The sequence below is a fragment of the Enhydra lutris genome, unplaced genomic scaffold (genome assembly GCF_002288905.1).
Source record: "Enhydra lutris kenyoni isolate GAN:26980312 unplaced genomic scaffold, ASM228890v2 scaffoldscaffold67, whole genome shotgun sequence".
NCBI lineage: Eukaryota > Metazoa > Chordata > Mammalia > Carnivora > Mustelidae > Enhydra > Enhydra lutris.
Window position 1 is genome coordinate 4570474 of NW_019154151.1, and position 18375 is coordinate 4588848.

At 36.2% G+C, this 18375-nt stretch overlaps 1 pseudogene; it reads right to left on the bottom strand.

Annotated features, from left to right (window-relative positions):
• Positions 1–11007: 11007 nt before the first annotated feature.
• Positions 11008–12314, bottom strand: LOC111159197 (annotated as a pseudogene).
• Positions 12315–18375: the final 6061 nt, after the last annotated feature.

An 18375-nucleotide genomic window follows, 5' to 3' on the forward strand; every position in this document is an offset into this window, starting at 1 on the left:
ACATGGATGGACTGAGAGAGTATTATACTAAGAGAAATAAGTCAGACTGAGAAAAACAAATACCATATGATTTCACTTACATGTGGAATATTTAAAAAAAATGAATAAACAAAGAAGCAGAAACAGACCCATAAATACGGAGAACAAATTGATGGTTGCCAAAAGAGAGAGGGGTGGAGTGATGGGTAAAATGGATGAAAAGGAGTAAGACATACAGAGTTTCAGTTGTGGAATAAATAAATCACAAGGATAAAAGTTATGACATAGGGAATATAGTCAATGGCATTGTAATAGCATTGTATGGTAGCTACAATTGTGGCGAGGATAGACTAATGTATAGACTTGTGGAGTCACTATGTTGTGCACTTGAAATTAATGTAACATCATGTGTTAACTACATGTCATTAAAAAAATTAAAAAAAAAATAGAAGTAGAGGGCAGTGTAACAGAAACCAACAGAAGAGAGAACATGAAGGAGGAAAATCAAATATCAAATGCTGATGGTAGGTCAAATAATATAGAACAAGACTAAAAAGAGAACATGGATTTTATTATATGCAGGCCACCAGCTACCATGCTTAGAATATCCTCAAGGAAGTTGTAGTAGTTGGTTGGGTGATTCTGGAGGTTGGAAAGAAAACCAGAATGCACTGACTTGAGAAGTGACTGAGAAATAGGCAAATAGAGACAGTGAATCTCAACAAAACCACTATTTTCAGGGGTTGGTCTGAGAAAGGAGGAGAAAAATACAATGGAATCAAGATGAGTAAATGGACTCCAGAGAAAGGTTTTGTTGTTGCTGCTTAGAGCCTCTGTGGTTGAAGTAAATATTCTGTTTCTTTTAAGAGGGAGAGGAGCAGAGAAAGAGGAAGAGAGAGAATCCCAAGCCAACTTCATGCCCAGTGTGGAGCCCAATGTGCTGCTCAATCTTACAACCCGGAGATCATGACCTGTCCAAAATCAAGAGTCAGATGTTCAACTGCCTGAGCCATCAGGAGCCCCTAAATATTTTTATTTCTATTCATTGCTGTATAGAATATATGCATTTTGTATTGGCTACAAATTCCTTCTTTTGTGGAATGAATCCTAGGGCAACACAAGAAGGACAGAGACTTGAATATGTTTTAAAATTTAAGAGTCTTTCTCCCTAATTTCCAAGAAGCCACTCAGTCCTGAAATGCCTTCTTCATCTCTCCCATGGGACCAAGGGATGCAATTTTGATGATATTTCTTGTCTTCTCAGAGTTCCTGTGGTGAGCAAATAGATAAGACCCCCAAGACTCTTGCTGCAATAGTCTTTTAGAGATATTCTTTGAATTTCTTTTTTCCTTCTGGGAAGATAAACCTTTCAGAAGCATTTTTCCTGTTGCTAGTATTTCTGTTTTCCAGGAAGATGAAAACATAGTTTTACTTTTATTCTTGTATTACCTGTATTCTTATGCCATTGGTCCTAAAGCAAGAATTCATAGTTAATATACATTCCAGGTCATAGCTGATGATTGGAAAGAAATAATTAAAAGATGATTAGAAAGTATCTACTTTCTTTTCAGAGTCCCACAGAGGTTAACTTTCCTTATCAAAACCCCAATTAGAAAATTATTTTTGAGTTAGGAAAATGCAAACTTGTTTCTCCTCAGCATATTATCTCTCCTCTGATCTCTCTGTCAATTTTAAGACATATTCCTTCATCTATATCCTAGCTATGTGTAACAATTAACCCTGAAAAGATTTGAAATGTGCCAAATTTCAGACTTTCCAAGCTTTAGTTTAATTCTGATAATCAAGTGAAATAAAAAGTACTTGCTTAGTGTTAACCCTTTTACATATGCAAATTGCTGACCCACTTTGTCTTAAGAACTTTACTCTTTTAAAAAAGTAAAATCATTTCCCATTTCACTCCAAGCATGGATAGTTTACCCCCTAAAGAATTCTTCATCTGACTTGCGTTCTCTTTTTGTTAGGAAGTGAGATGACTTTTTCAAAGACTCTAAGCCCTTCTAGGTAGAGAGGGGAGGGGAGAAAATGTAAGGGGAGATAGATAACACTCAAAGACAGTGATTGCTTTGTTTGGTAGTCTCAAAACAAATTTTCCAACATTTTTCAAATTGACCATGCAAAATCCAATTCTACTCTCCTAAACTTGTTGCTAAATAGGCAGTCTATTGAATAGAGTCATGATTAGTTGAAAAGGCCTCTTGCCTGCCTGCCTGTCTGGCTGCCTTTTGGCAATTGTGTTGCTACACCCCACACAACTGACAGGCCCTACAGGCTTGTGCTTAGGCACTTGTTCTCTTCTTTGGAACATCTTTGCTTCTCAAAAAAAAAAAAAATTCCATTGGACTACTTTTCGCATCGTGTAATCAACAGGATGCTAACATATAATCCATCATAGAGGCTGACATCCTCATGTACATGTGTGAATTGTGTATCCTGTAGCACCGAATGTGGAAGTGTGGCAAAGAGACCCCATATGCAACTCATAAGGCATGGTTGGTGTGGGTACTGGTAGTAAAAACCACTTTCCTGGATGGATAGGAAATCGCCGCCACAGGAGATGATAATATTTGTGAGCCTTGCTAACAAGCTTGAATTCTAACATAAGGCAGTTCATTGTTATGCTGCAGAATGTGAAACCTTAATGCTTTCCCTATTCAAACTTATTTTATTTCACGACATGATTTAGTGCAGCTTTAAGGAGCCAACAGAAGGGTAAAAATAAGGGAGGTGGGAGGAAAAAGATACCTGGAAGTAGAAACACTGATGAGTCCAGCTTTGCAAGAAATTTCATTGTCACTGATAATATAGTATTTTGCTTTGATTAAAGCTTTATCTTGTTGAATGTGTGCAGTGTTCTAAATACTGCTTCTTCAGCCCAGTCACTGATTTTTTTTTGTGGATTTCACTTTTAAAACAGCATTGTGCTATGTGCAAAACTGGGAAGAAAAGGAAGAGGAAGCCACACACAAAAATTATGCATTTGTCCAAAGACTAGCTGGAAAAGTTTCCCTTGCCAGATCCATTTTCTCCTGTCACAAATTTCCAAACAGATGGTGGAGGAATTGGTGTTTGACCTCTTGGGCAATCAACAATACAAACTAGTTGTCATAGAGTTTTGCTAATGGTATCTATTCTGATACTCAACAAAACATAAATTGGGGGGAACTAGTATCTCATATTTGTTTTGATAAAAATGAGCTAAAAGAGTTAATTAGGTGGACATTTCTGGGAAATACTGACTCATTTCAGGAGAACTCTGTTTTACATACTGTCCAAAGTATGTGTAGACAGTTCAGCTTATACCAGGGGACTGATCTGTCTTTTGGTAGCATCTACTTAGGATAAAAATTGGTCTGAAAAAGTTATTCTGTCGTCATTGCACTGAGATAATTTCTACCTCTAAAGTTCTGGGTTCCTGGGATGACTGATTTTTTTAAAAAGCTCAGAAGTCAAAATATGCATTTTTCAGGTTGAATAATATGCTGAGACTTCATGTCTTCCTAAATAGGGGTTGTCAGAATTTTGGATTTAGCTGTTAGTCAAGTTTAATGGATAGGTCCCTCCATCTAAATCCCAAATACCTATTTTCTTGTGGTTATACACTTGAGCTCAGGCAAGACACTTCTCATAGGTTTGGTGGCATTTCCAGAAGCTTTCCCAAGAAGGTCATGAGATTGATTGTAGTTAATTCTGAAGGCAAAGGAAAAAACTCTGAGACAATTGTTTTCTAGGTATGGGACAAAATAAAAGGTGAGGTTGCTGGTTGTTGCCCTTATAGGACTTTTTAAAAGGCATGACTTGATTTGTAAAGTAATGTCCATCCATATACTTAGATTGGAGAAGGAGGGCAGAGACCTGTGTTTCTTAAGAGGGACAGCTATATGTAAAATCACATTTTTCTCAGTTGCAGCTTGGAATGTATCAGCCTTTATATCTGGACTCCTCTAAAGTTTAGCTTGAAGTCTCCCCTTTCCACTTTTGTGTTTTCAGATGTGACAAAGAAAACTCACATATGCCTCAGTTGTCACTTTAGACAGTACAATTTTCTAGTATCAAATTATTTTTAGCATGTCTCTACTTGTACAAAATGGATCAAGGAGGCATTTCAGAAAGTGACAAGGGAGAGGACTCTAATTTTTGAATGAGACCATTCTGTGGCTAATTGGTCAACCTGACTGAACAATCTCCATTGTCTGTATGTGTTGTAGATTTATCTCTTACATTAAGATGTAATTATTCAGGAAGCACAATACTGTGATCTAATTTCCACAGATAACCAGAAATGGGTAAATCCTTTCTATTAACTAGTAAATGTTTATTCTGTGCATTACTGGGGTTATAATACTGTGTGACACAATTTAAAATATGATGTAGTGTATACACAATGAAAAAGGAAATACCAAAAACAAATTTTTCTCTAAACATGTGGTGGCTCAGTTGGTTAAGTGTCCAACTCTTGGTTTCAGCTCAGATCATGATATCAAGGTTCAGGAATTGAGCACTGCATTCTCAGGCTCCTTGCTTAGTGAGGAGTCTGCTGGAGATTCTCTATTTCCCTCTCTCTCTCTCAGTCTCTCTAAAATAAATAAATAAATAAATAAATAAATAAATAAATAAATAAATAAATAAATAACTTTTAAAAATCATGTAGTTCAAACATTATATATGAGTTAAATATAAAATAAGGTTTTAAAATAAGAACATTAGCATATATTTCCTCTTAATTATGAGGAATCTTAGAACAATTAAGTGTGCTGAATTCCAATAAGATTTTAACAATGGGCAACCTTTGTATGACATCATTTTGTAGCTTCCTTTTAAAGATTTATTTATTAATTTTAGAGAAAAAGCTAGAGCACAGGGGGTGAGGAGGGGCAGAGGGAGAGAGAGAGAGTCTCAAGTGGATAACCCGATGAGTGCAGAGCCCACAGTGGGGCTCCATCTCACAACCTGAGATCACGATCCTGAGATCATGACCTGAGCAGAAATCAAGAGTTGGATGTTTAACCAACTGCCACCCAGAAGCTTCCTTTTAAATAGCAGGATCAAAGCTGGTGTGTTATTTGTTCCTGGTGAATGGAGCAGAAATAGAACCCGTGACACAAATGTTAATAACTCAATGGGTATCACATCTTTTACAAAATCTTTTGTTTATTGTCCAATGCTTAGAACTCAGCCACACATACATCAACATTTTGTGACTAGCAGAACACTTTGCCTTGATTATGAGAGTTTAACAGGGTTTTGGGTGTATTTTACTTCTTCTGGGTCTGAACAAAAACAGCTGGTTGTGCTAGCCAACAGAAAGTACTGTTTACCAATGGGTAGGAGACTGTGGGAGTCACACTGGACAGGAAGACACTGGCATCAGGGGACTTCTGCTGCTACTAACAGATTCATCTGAAGTATTGGCAATTTCAGGTTGCCTGGGTGTTTTGCAGTGAGTAATGGCACCACAACAAAATAGAGGACGTGGCTAAGATTTTAACTGGAATTGTATGGCTGAAATAACCTAAGAACATCCAGGATACACAAAGTACATATGATTTTTCCCTAAGGTTTGTTATCACAACCATTTTCATTAAGACTACCAGTGAGATCAATCCTTCTTTATGGACAGCTACTACAGGTCTTCTCTGCCCTGACTCTTCCCACAACCATAGAGGGAATTCTGGTCCACACTATAAGGACCTTAGAGTGAGCTCCAAAGAATGCAGAAGAGGAGGAAGATCTTCATTTGGTTTTCAGTTCTGCCATGTGTTTATTATGAGATGATGGCTGTGTGGCTAAGATCATGAATATTGCCAGCAGGCAGTCCTGGGTTCAAATCCTAAATTGGCCACTTCTTTTCCAGCAAGTTGCTTAACTCCTCTGAGTGTCATTTCCCTCATCCAGTTAATGTAAATCCTCATGGGATTAAAGGAAATGTTAAATTTAAAAATTGTGAAAAATACAGCACAGTGACTTACACATACTAAGAATTCAATAAATGGTTGTTATCATCAACAAGAAATTATGTATCTTCTATATCAACTGGGGTTAGTACTATTATTCCAATTCAATACTATACTCAAGGAAATGGTAAATTCTTTCTTCAGAGGAGCATAAAGGGCAATATGCTGATCTTTCTTCTCTGGGACTTTGAAATCTGTAAGTGGAACACAAGTCAGAGTTTGCAGGGATTCCAAAAACAATCATCCACTGCTTCCAAAACACCTGGGAGGCTTTGTAAAAATGCATATTCTGGGGAATCACCCTCCAGAGAGTCTAACCCAAAATCAAACAAAGGAGTCTTAACTTCTAAGTTCTACTAAGTGATTCTGACACACAGCCAGAATTGAGAACCACTGCTTCAAGAGTGTTCTTCCTTTAACAGGATTCAGGGAAGTTAGGAGATAGAGAAGAGGGTGTTGATCTGAGATGTAAACAAAAAGAATGTCAGCTAGCCCATTTAAGGTGCCAGGGATTCTGGAGAGTTGACAAAGCAGGATCAGCCAGGCAAATCAGAGAGCTACTGTAAACTGAGATTCATGAGATAAATTCTGCATATATCTCCTCCAGAAATTAAAGGTCTACAAAAGATGGCATTTTTGGATTCTCTTATCCAGCTAGCCTACTCTTAAGGGGTAACTACCCCTTTATTCATGAGAGTCTTACGGAAGTCTTAAAAGAGAGGAAAAAAACACCATTGTAGAAGATGAATTGTGAGAAAAATCAATAGACTTGCCTTTCTTTCTTTCTTTTCTTTTTTTTCTTTTTTTTTTTTTTTGGTTTAGGAGAAATAATCATTAAGCTTCCTTTACTTACGCCCAAGACAACTGACATTTCCCTAATTCCTTTCTCCATAGTTAAAAATCACTTTAATAGAGTCCTTAGCATATCTATACTGTGAATTGAAGTACTGGGGTTCAATAGTATCTATTCAGTAGTCAGTATTCATTCACTAAGTGGATTATACATATTGAGGTGGTGCTTATTTCTTTGTACGTGAGAGGCTATTTTTATGATACTTTCTTTTCTGCTCAGTGCACCATTAGTATCTTATGTTGACTGAGGTTAAGACTACATAGAGCTGCTTGATAAACTGTTTTTACGGAAATAATCAGTGGTTATTATCCTGCATCCACAACCTGAACATGTGCCTCTGGTCAAGGCCTGACTTGGCCACTTATGATGTGGCTTATGGCATGTCCCAGAGCTTTAACCCTCACTGAACAGCTGAACTATAAGGAAACTCTATTTTACTTAACATATATGAGTAGTGAGGCTCAAACTTTCCATTGCAATGGGTTGTGTCAAAATTGTTTAGTGGGTTGAAGTACTCCATAGCATACAATCCGCCCCATCTTCATCACCACTACCCTAACATAAGCCATCATCTCTCACCTGAACTTTGGCAATATCCAATAAAATGTTCACTAACCATGTACTTGTGACACTTCTTGAAATCTGATATTCAAATGCTGGGCAGAATCATCTTTTCAAAATGCAGATCTGCCAACTTACTTTCCCTCCTTCCAGAAACTGTGCCAAAAACCTTAAGCTTCCAATAGTTTTCAAAGACAAAACTCCTTACTATGGCTTTCAGTGCCTCACAGGGTCTATCTTTTGCCTACTTGACCCTCAAACTTCCTGATGCATTCTGATTTTCCTCATAATATGAACATCAGCTACATTTATGATTTCAGTTTCTGCTAATTATGGCCATGATTTAGGGTGCAGTTTTATGCTCATTCCTAACTCCAGGCTTTTGCCCATGCTATTTCTGGGTCTTTCATTTTTAGCAGTTACCACATTTTATTAACGCATGTTTATTTTTATAATTTGTGTGACATCTGTGTTCCCAACTAGAATGAAAGTTTCACTAAAGTAGAGACTGTTTTTGTACCTCTGGGGTCTAGCATAGTGCCTGGTACTTACTAGTCTATAAATACTGTTAAATGAGTAAATGAAAACTCTGTATATAATCAACACCCAGATCCTTGATAAGCTTCCTTCCAAAACTTCCTTCAGCTTTAAAATATAGCTAAGCTACCACTGCTTGAAAGTAGGGCTATAGACAATGCATGCAGTAGGCCCATCTAGACATACCCTTCGTGGGCATAATTCCATGTTCCAGAACTCCCTGGCCCCAAATAAGAATGTACTTATTTTGTATCCTAACATTTTAACATTCTAGTTTTTTTTAAGTTTTTATTTATTTATATTTAAATTTTTTCCTGAAGATCTTATTTGTTTGTTTGTTTGTTTGTTTATAGAGCATACAAGCATGGGGAGGGACAGAGGGAGAGAAAGAGAGAATCTCAAGCAGACTTTGCACTGAGTGCAGAACTCAATTCAGGGCTCATCTCATGACTCTGAGATTATGACCTGAGTCTAAATTGACTCACATGCTTAACTGACTGAGCCACCCTGAAGACCCTTTTAAGTTTTTATTTTAACTTCAGTTAGTTAATGTACAGCGTTATATTAGTTTTAGGTGTACAATATAGTGATTCAACACTTCCATAAAACACCTGGTGCTCATCACAAGTGCATTCCTTAATCCCCATCATCTATTTAATCTATACCATTCATCTATGGATGGACGCTTGGGCTGCTTCCATATCTTGGCTATCATAAATGATGTTGCAACAACATAAGGGTGTGTACATCTTTTCAAATTAGTGGTTCTTTTTTTCCTTTCGGTAAGTACCCAGTTGTGAGATTATTGGATCATATGGTAATTCGATTTTTAATTTTTTTGAGGAAACTTCATACTGTTTTCCACAGTGACTGCACCAATTTGCATTCTTATGAAGAGTGTAAGATGACTCCTTTTCTCCGCATCCTCATCAAGACTTGCTATTTCTTGTCTTTTGTTATTTCTAGCCATTCTGGCAGGTGTGAGGTGACATCTCATTGTGGTTTTCATTTGTATTTCCCTGAAGCTTAATGACATTGAACTTCATTAGTGATGTTGAACATCATGTGTCTGTTGGCCATCTGCATGTCTTCTTTGGAAAAATGCCTATTTAAGGCCTCTGCCCATTTTTAATTGGATTATCTGTTTTTGGGGTATTAAGTTTTATAAGTTCTTAATGTACTTTGGGTATTAGCCCTGTATTGAATTTAACATTTGTAAATATCTGCTCACATTAATAGGTTGCCTTTGTGTTGTTGCCAATGGTTCCCTTCACTGTGCAAAAGGTTTTTGCTTTGGTGTAGTTTCAGCAGTTGCATTTTGCTTTTGTTTCCCTTGCCTCAGGAAACCTATCCAGAAAAATGTTGTTATGGCTGATGTCAAAGAAATTACTGCCTCAGTTTTCCTCTAGAGTTTTTACAGTTTTAGGTCTCCATTTAAGTCTTTACTCTATTTGTATTTATTTTTGTGTGTGCTATAAGAAAGTGTCCAGTTTCATTCTTTTTTTTTCTTTTTTAAGATTTTATTTATCTATTTGACAGAGAGACAAAGCAAGACAGGAAATACAAGCAGGAGGAGTGGGATATGGAGAAGCAGGCCTCCTGCCAAGCAGTAGCTCAATGCAGGGCTTGATCCCAGAACCCTGAGATCATGACCTGAACTGAGGGCAGATGCTTAATGACTGAGCCACCCAGGTGCCCCTCCAGTTTAATTTTTTTGCATGTAGCTATCCAGTTTCCAGCACCATTTATTGAAGAGACTATCTTTTCTCCATTATATATTCTTTCCTCCTTTGTCATAGATTAATTGACCATATAATCATGAGTTTATTTCTGGGCTCTGTAATCTGTTCCATTATGTCTGTTTTTGTGCCAGTACCACACTATTCTGATTATTACATCTTTGTAGTATATCTTGAAATCTGGGATTGTGATACCACCAGCTTTGTTCTTCTTTTTCAAGATTGCTTTGACTATTTGGGGCCTTTAGTGAGTCCATAGAAATTTTAGGATTTATTGCTTTAGTTCTGTGAAAAATGTTATTGGTATTTTGATAAGCATTGTTTTAATATGTAGATTGCTTTGGCAACATGGATATTTTAACAACATTCGTTCTTCCAATCCACAAGCATGGAATATCTTTCCATTTGTTCATGTTATCTTCAAGATCTTTCATCAATATTTTATAGTTTTCAGAGTACTTTACTTGGTTAAGTTTATTCCTAGGTATTTTTTTTTTCTTTGTGGTGCAGTTGTCAATGGAACTGTTATCTTCAGTTCTCTTTCTGGTATTTCATTATTAGTGTATAGAAATGCAAAAGGTTTCTGTATATTAATTTTGTATTTTGTGACTTTGCTCAGTTCATTTATCAGTTCTGATAATTTTTTTGTGGAGTCTTAGGGTTTTCTATGTGTAGTACAATGTCATCTGCAAATAGTGACTACAAATAGTGAAAGTTACCAATGATATGTTTTTTATTTCTTTTTGTTGTTGTTGTTTGGTTGCTGTGTCTAGTAATTCCAGTACTGTGTGAATAAAAGTGGCTAGAGTGGGCATCTTTTTTTCTGATCTTAGAGAAAAATCTCTCAGTTTTTCACCATTGAGGATGATGTTCATTGTGGGTTTTTCATATATAGCCTTCATTATGTTGAGTGATATTCCCTCTTAACCTGCTTTGTTGAGGGTTTTTATCATCAATGGATATTGTACTTTGTTCAATATTTCTTCTTTTATTAAGATGATCATTATCCTTTCTCTTTTTTGTATGATGTATCACATTGATTGTTTTGTGAATACTGAACCACACTTGCATCCCAGGAATAAATTCCACTTGATCATGGTGAATGATTTTTTAAAATGTATTGTTGGATTTGATTTGCTAATATATATATATTCTTAAGACAGAGAATAATTTATTCACACCCTTCAGAGAAATAGATAGCTTCAGTCTATAACAAAATATTGAATTTTAAAGCATAGGTCAGTAAATGTATATGAAACTATAAACCTCTATATACAAATCAACTGATCAAAGCACAACTTTTCAGTGTTCAAAACAAAATAAGCTTCCTTGTAGAAGCAACACCTTTGTGACACTTCTAACTTTATTATTCCCCTCCTTCTTCTTCACTCTCTCCTTCAACAATATCCACACCAACCTCCTCATAATCCTTCTCAAGAGCAGCAATGTCCTCATGGGCCTCAGAAAACTCTTCTTCCTCCATGCCTTCACCCACATACTAGTGACCAAAGGCACACTTGGCATAAATCCAGTCAAACTTGTCATCCAGGTGGGCCTAGGACTCAGCAATGGTTGTGGTGTTGCTCAGAATGCACACAGCTCTCTGTACTTTGATTAGGTCTCCCCCTCCATAGTGGGAGGTTGGTAATCAATGCCAACTTTGAAGTCAGTGGGGCACCAGTCCACAAACTGGATGGTATGCTTGGTCTTGATCATAGCAATGGCAGCATTGACTTCTTTGGGAACCACATCACCATGGTACAACAGGCAGCACGCCATCCATTTACCATGGTGAGGGTCATATTTCACCCTCTGGTTGGCTGCCTCAAAGCATGCATTGGTGATGTGTGCTACAGAAAGTTATTCATGGTAGGTTTTCTCAACAGAGATGACAGGGGCATATGTGGCCAGAGGGAAGTGGATATGGGGATAGGGCACCTATTTGGAATTATGTCAGATCAACATTCAAGGCTCCACCAAATCTGAGGAAAGCAGTGACGGACACAATTTGATATATCAACCTATTTAGGTTAGTGTAGATTGGGAATTCAATATCAAGGTTTCTATGACAAATGTCATAGATGGCTGTGTTTTCTACTGTGAAGGCAGAGTCAGAGTTCTCCAGATGCATTCATCTGGTGTGAGTAGTGAGGATGGAGTTGTAGGGCTTAACTACAGCTGCAGAAACCTGGCGGGCTGGGTAAATGGAGAATTCTAGCTTGGACTTCTTGGTCCAAAGATGTGGAAAACCAAGAAACCCTGAAGACCTGTACACTGGTTGACCAGTTACTGAATTCGATCTAAGACAAGGTCAGTGATCTCCTTGCTAATGGTGTAGTGCCTTTGGGCATAATTATTGGCAGCATCTTCCTTGCCTATGATGAGGTGCTCAGGGTAGAAAAGCTGGCAGTAGGTGCCAGCATGAACTTCATCAATGACTGTGTCTTCTAGGTCTACAAACACTGCCCTGGGCCTAGTGCCCTACAAACACTGCTTGCCAGGACCCGTCTCACTGAGGAAGATGTTGAAGGAGTCATCTCCTCCTCCAATGGTCTTGTCACTTGACATCTGGCCATCAGGCTGGATACCAAATTCCAGGCAACTGAGCTCCCAGAAGGCATTGCCAATCTGGAAACCAGCCTAGTCAGCATGGATGAAGATGCATTCACACATGGTTGCTGATTTGCAGCTGCTGAGCAGATGTTGTAGAGGAAGAAGAGAGGTTGTTACTTCTTACAGCATGATTCTTAGGTGGTCAATGTAAGAGAACCTGCCTTGATCTGCTGATATTTTGTTGAGGATTTCTGCATCTATGTTCATCAGCCATATCAACTGGTAGTTGTTTTTTTTTTTTTTTGTAGTGTCTTTATCTGATTTTCATATTAGGGTAATGCTGGTTTCATAGATTGAATTTGGAAGTTTTCCTTCTATTTTTTGGAATAGTTTGAGAAGAATAAACATCAACTCTTCTTTAAATGTTTGGTAGAATTCACTTCTGAAGTCATCTGGTCCTGGACTTTTGTTTATTGGGAATTTTTTGATTACAGATACAATTTCATTGTTAGTTATTGGTCTGTTCCAATTTTCTATTGCTTCCTGATTCAGTTTTGGAAGGTTATAGTTTCTAGGAATTTATCTATTTTTTCTAGCTTGTCCTATTTGTTGGCATATAAATTTTCATGATATTCTCTTTTAATCTTCTGTATTCCTGTGGTGTCAGTTTTTCTCCTTCATTTCTGATTTTGAATCCTTTCTCATTTTTATCTTGATGAGTCTGGCTAAAGGTTTATCAATTTTGTTGATCTTTTCAAAGAATGAACTCCTGGTATCATTGATCTATTCTATTGGGGTTTTTCAATCTCTATCTCAATTATGTATGCTCTAGTCTTTATTATGTCCTTTATTCTATTGGTTTTAGGCTTTGTTTGCTGTTTTTTCCAGCTCCTTCAGGTGTAAGGTTTGGTTATTTATTTGAGATTTTTTTTGCTTTTTGAGGTAGTCTGTATTGTTACAATTTTCCCCTTTAAATCAGCTTTTATTTCATCCCAAAGATTTTGGATTGTTGTGTTTTCATTTATCTCCATATATTTTTTTTTATTTTCTCTTGGATTTCTTCATCGACCCATTGGTTATTTAATATCATGTTATTTAGGCTCTGTGTACCTGTGTTTTTCCAGATCTTTTCTTGTGAATGATTTCTAGTTTCATACTGTTGTGATCAGAAAAGATGCATGATATGATTCTATATTTTTATTTATTGAGACTTGTTTTGTGATCTAACATGTGATCTATTCTGGAAAATGTTCCACATCCACTTGAAAAGAATGTGTATTCCCTTGGTTTTGGATGTAATGCTCTGAATATTTCTGTTAAATCCATCTGGTCCATTGTGTCATTCAGAAGTTGATTTTCTGTCTGGAAGATCTATCCATTGATCTAAGTGGGTGTTAAAGTCTCCTCCTATTATTGTATTACTGTCAATTTCTCTCTTTTTGTCTGTTAATAGTTATTTTATGTATTTAGTATCTCCATTTTGGTGTATAAATATTTAAAATTATTATATCCTTTTACTGGATTTTCCCCTTTATCATTACATAGAGGCCTTCTATGTCTCTTGTTATGTCTTTTTAAAATATTTATTTATTTTAATGATTTTATTTATTTATTTGTCAGAGAGAGAGAGAGACTGAGATCACAAGTAGGCAGAAAAGCAGCCAGAGAGAGAGGGGGAAGCAGGCTCCTTGCTGAGCAGAGAGCCTGTTGTGGGGCTTGATCCCGGGACTCTGAGATCATGACCTGGGCCAAAGGCAGAGGCTAAACCCACTGAGCCACCCAGACTCCCCTATCTTATTTTATTTAAATTCAATTAATTAACATATAGTCTATCATTAGTTTCAGATGTAGAGTTCAGTTATTCATCGGTTGCATATAGCACCAAGTTCTCATTACATCACATGCCCTCCTTAATGCCCATCACCCAGTTACCCCATCCCCCTACCCAACTCCCCTCCAGCAGCCTTCAGTTTGTTTTCTATAGTTAAATGTCTTTTATGGTTTTCCCCACTCTCCGATTTTATCTTATTTTATTTTTCCCTCCCTTCCCTTATGATCCTCTGGTTTGTTTCTTAAATTCTACAAATGAGTGAAACCATATGATAATCATCTTTCTCTGATTAACTTATTTTGCTTAGCATAATACCCTCCAGTTCCATCCACGTTGTTGCAAATGGTAAGAGTTTATACTTTTTGATGGCTGAGTAATATTCCATTGTGTATATATACCATCTCTTTATGTTTTGCCAACCCCCACTTTGAAACTGTATGTGTCTTTAGTTCTGAAGTGAGTCTCTTGTAGGCTGTATATTGTTCTTCCTTTTTTATGAATTCACTCACCCTATGTCTTTTGATTATTGTATTTAGTCCATTTACATTTAAAGTCCTTATAGGTATATATTCATTACCATTTTGTTACTTGTTAATGGTTGCTTGTGCAGTCCTTCTCTGTTATTTTCTTACAGTCTTTCCTTGTGGTTTGGTGGCTTTTTTTGTGCTATGCTTTTATTTCATTCTGTTTATTTTTTTGTATCTATTATAGTATTTTGATTTGTGGGTAAAATGAGGTTCATAACATCTTATGCATATAGCAGTCTATATTAAATCGAAGGTCACTTAAGTTTGGACCCATTCTAAAACCACTAAATTTTTACCCCCTCACATTTTATATATATGCTGTTATATAATTTATCCCTTTATTTTGTGAATCCCTTGACTGATTTTACAGATATAATTGATTTTATTGCTTTTGTGCTTTAATATCCATACTGGTTTTATAAGTGATTAATCTATTACTTTTATTATATGTTTTCATTTACTGGTGACATTTTTGACTTTCATAATTTTCTTCCTCCTGATTATGGCTTTTTCTTTCCACTCAAAGTATTCCCTTCAATGTCTCTTGTAAGACTGGTCTGGTGGTGATGAACTCCTTTAACCTTTGTTTGTTTGGTAAACTCTATCTTTCTTCTGAATGGTAGCCTTGATGGATATATTATTTTTGGTTGCAGATTTTTTCAGTTCAACACTATGAATATATCATGCCACTCTCTTCTGGTCTGTAAAGTTTCTGCTGAAAAATCAGCTGATAACCTTATGGGGTTTTCCTTGTATATATCTTTCTCTTGTTGCTTTTAAAATTCTCTCTTATCTCTACTTTTTGCTATTTTAAGTTTTATGTGTTGTGGTGTGAACCTCCTTGGATTAATTTTGTTGGGAGTTTTCTGTGCTTCCTGGATCTGGATGTCTCTCTCCCTCCCCAGATTAGGGAAGATTTCAGCTATTATTTCTGCAAATAAAATTTCTTCCCCTTCTCTCACTCTTCTGTGATCTTTATAATGTGAATGTTATTATGCTTGATGATGTTGCTGAGTTCCCATAACTTATTCTAATTTTCTTTTCTTTTTTTTTTCTGTTCAGCTTGGTTGTTTTCCATTACCCTATCTTTCAGGATGCTAATCTATTCTTCCTCCTCTAATCTGCTATTTGATTCTCTCTAGTGTACTTTTAAAATTTCAGCTCTTGAGCTTTTCATCTGACTAGTTCTTTTCATCTGACTAGTCCTCTTTGTTGGAGGACTCACTGAGATCCTCCACTCTTTTCTCAAGCCCAGTATGCATATGTTCATTATTTTGAATTATTTATCAGGCATATTGCTTATCTCTGTTTTATTTAGCTCTTTTGCTTTGGTTTTGTCCTATTGTTTCATTTGGAACATATTCCTCTGTCTGCTCATTTTGTCTTTGTTTCTATGTATTAGGAAAGGCAGCTATGTTTCCTGATCTTGAAAGTAGTGGCCTTATGAAGAAGAGGCATTGTAGTGCCATGTAACACAATATCCCCTCTTCACCAGAACCATGGGTTTTTCCTGTATGGGTTTTGTTCATCCTACTATTGTGGCTGAGTCATGTTTGCGTTTGGTCCAGTTGCTTGCTATGGCCTGCTTTGCCAATTGTCAGTACATTGGGCAGGGTGTTTTAGTTGATATAATCCACCCTTCCAACACCAGAACTCAGTATACTTACTTTAATTAAATAGAATATAAATTATAATAAATGGATGATAAAAAATGGATAGATTTTTACTCTTTTGTAAACTGCCTAATATTTATAAATAATCTGTATAAAATGGATAAATGATGACAAAATGGACAAATTAATGGACATTTATAGTTTCTTCATCATGTGTTTTTATTATAGAGTTCTATATTACACCTTGTCACCTTACCTAAGGGACCATCTTGTAATTCACATAAGTGTCTATAAGAAAACTATTAAAATCATCAAGATAAAAGCATGCTCCAAATAGTCACCTTTGAGATATTTCTACCCTTAAAACATAGAATTAGAAAGCTGGAATGGACCTCAAAGAGCACATCCATTATAAACATCTCTCTCACAATATCCTAGATAAATGGACATTCAGACTCTGATTAAATTCCAAGAATTGAAAGCTTCGCACTTTTTATATTTTCTATAATATTTCAATGCCCTTTGATTACAAATACATCTTCCACATCATGAGGTAGCTGGTGCAATTAGATTCAAGATTTAACAACTGCTGAGCTATGGATCAAAGCCAGTCATTTTCAACCTTTGCTATAGTTGGGTTAATTTTAGCTTTGGAATACAGAGGCAGGTTTTTTTTTGTTGTTGTTGTTTGTTTGTTTTTAATGTGAATGGTATCTAGGGATTCATGAATGTGTTTGAGGACTGTTCTAAATTCTCAGCTAAAGCCCTCCATGTAGTCTTTAGACTGAGGAAGCAGCTCACACTGGATGCCCAGGGAATTTAATAGAAGCATTATTTTTCTGATGTACTGTTCTCTAGTTTAACAGTCATCTGAAGTACTTGTGACATGTGGCAAGCCAGAGATATCAGCTTAAAAAGTGTTCTACAGTAAACATACTAATTTGGGTGAAGCAAATGTCCTCTTCAAAGATGTTTGCAAGATAGCTCTGATCTTCCTTTTCAGTCAATTGAATTTTTAATTCATGAAAGAGACTCAAATTAAAATAAATATTTTCAGTAAAAATTGGTCCCTTCGTGGAAATCTTTTAACCATTTGACAAGATGTGTGCAATGAACATTAGTCATTCTGCATTTCTATGTACCTGTCCCTATAATTTAATTAGGGAAAATGACCATTAAGTAATAACTTGTGGCCATACTTTCATGTACAGGTTCATGCAATTACTTTGGTATTATAATTTTGCAAATAAATAAAAATTACATCTTAATATTTGTTCTCTAAGTTCATTGCAAGATATAAGGAAGTCTTGTCATATAAAGATTTACAAATTGAAAATATAGTTTCCAGCTAAGGCAATTTATCACCTACAGTAATTTTAGGGAAGAATATAAACTATTTTCATCTGTGTTAATTACCATGCTACCTTACTCTCATTTTCTATTATGTGCTTGAAATATTTGCTGCCCACAATCTCACTCTATTTTCTGTATCTACAAATAAGATAATTCAGGGATACCTAGGCCTATATTCCTCAAGTGAAAAGTTCAAAGATAAAAGAGATTCTTTGGTTAACAAGAAAACACCTAACCTATATTTTTGGAGTGGGGAAATAGAAGTCAATCAAGGATCTTAAATTTAGAATATCCCAATTCTACCATTTCTAGGTTATATACCAGAGAAACTTCTATACTTCTATGCTTTTTAAGTTTCTCTTCTTTCCAAAAGGTAAGGGGTGTGGAGGGAGGAGAAAGAGGGAGAGAGGAGAGAACTATTAAGAGAGGTTTTTGTGACTTGCCAAATACCATATTTAAGATATAAAAGCTAAAACCATAAATATCTCTTAAGTTTTTTTCTAAAGTGGGAAGATATCATGTTTACTTGAACCTAGTCCCTCAAGAAGGTGTGTATGTGTGTGTGTGTGTGTGTGTGTGTGTGTGATTGCCACACTAAATGGGCATTTAAATAATTTCTTTTATCAGTGCTGTATGCAGAACTCATGCAATGCTCTATAAATGAAAGAGAAAAGAAATGCTTTTATTCTTCCAGTAATGAAACCATTCTTCATAGCAGTACATTAACAAGCCTTTGTTTGCATTTCAAGGTGGGAGGTGGTGGTGGGGAGCAGGTCCTGGATCCCAATGGCCACTACCTAAAGAAAAAATAATTTTGAGAATTACCAAAATACAAATGACAGCATCTTTTAAAATTT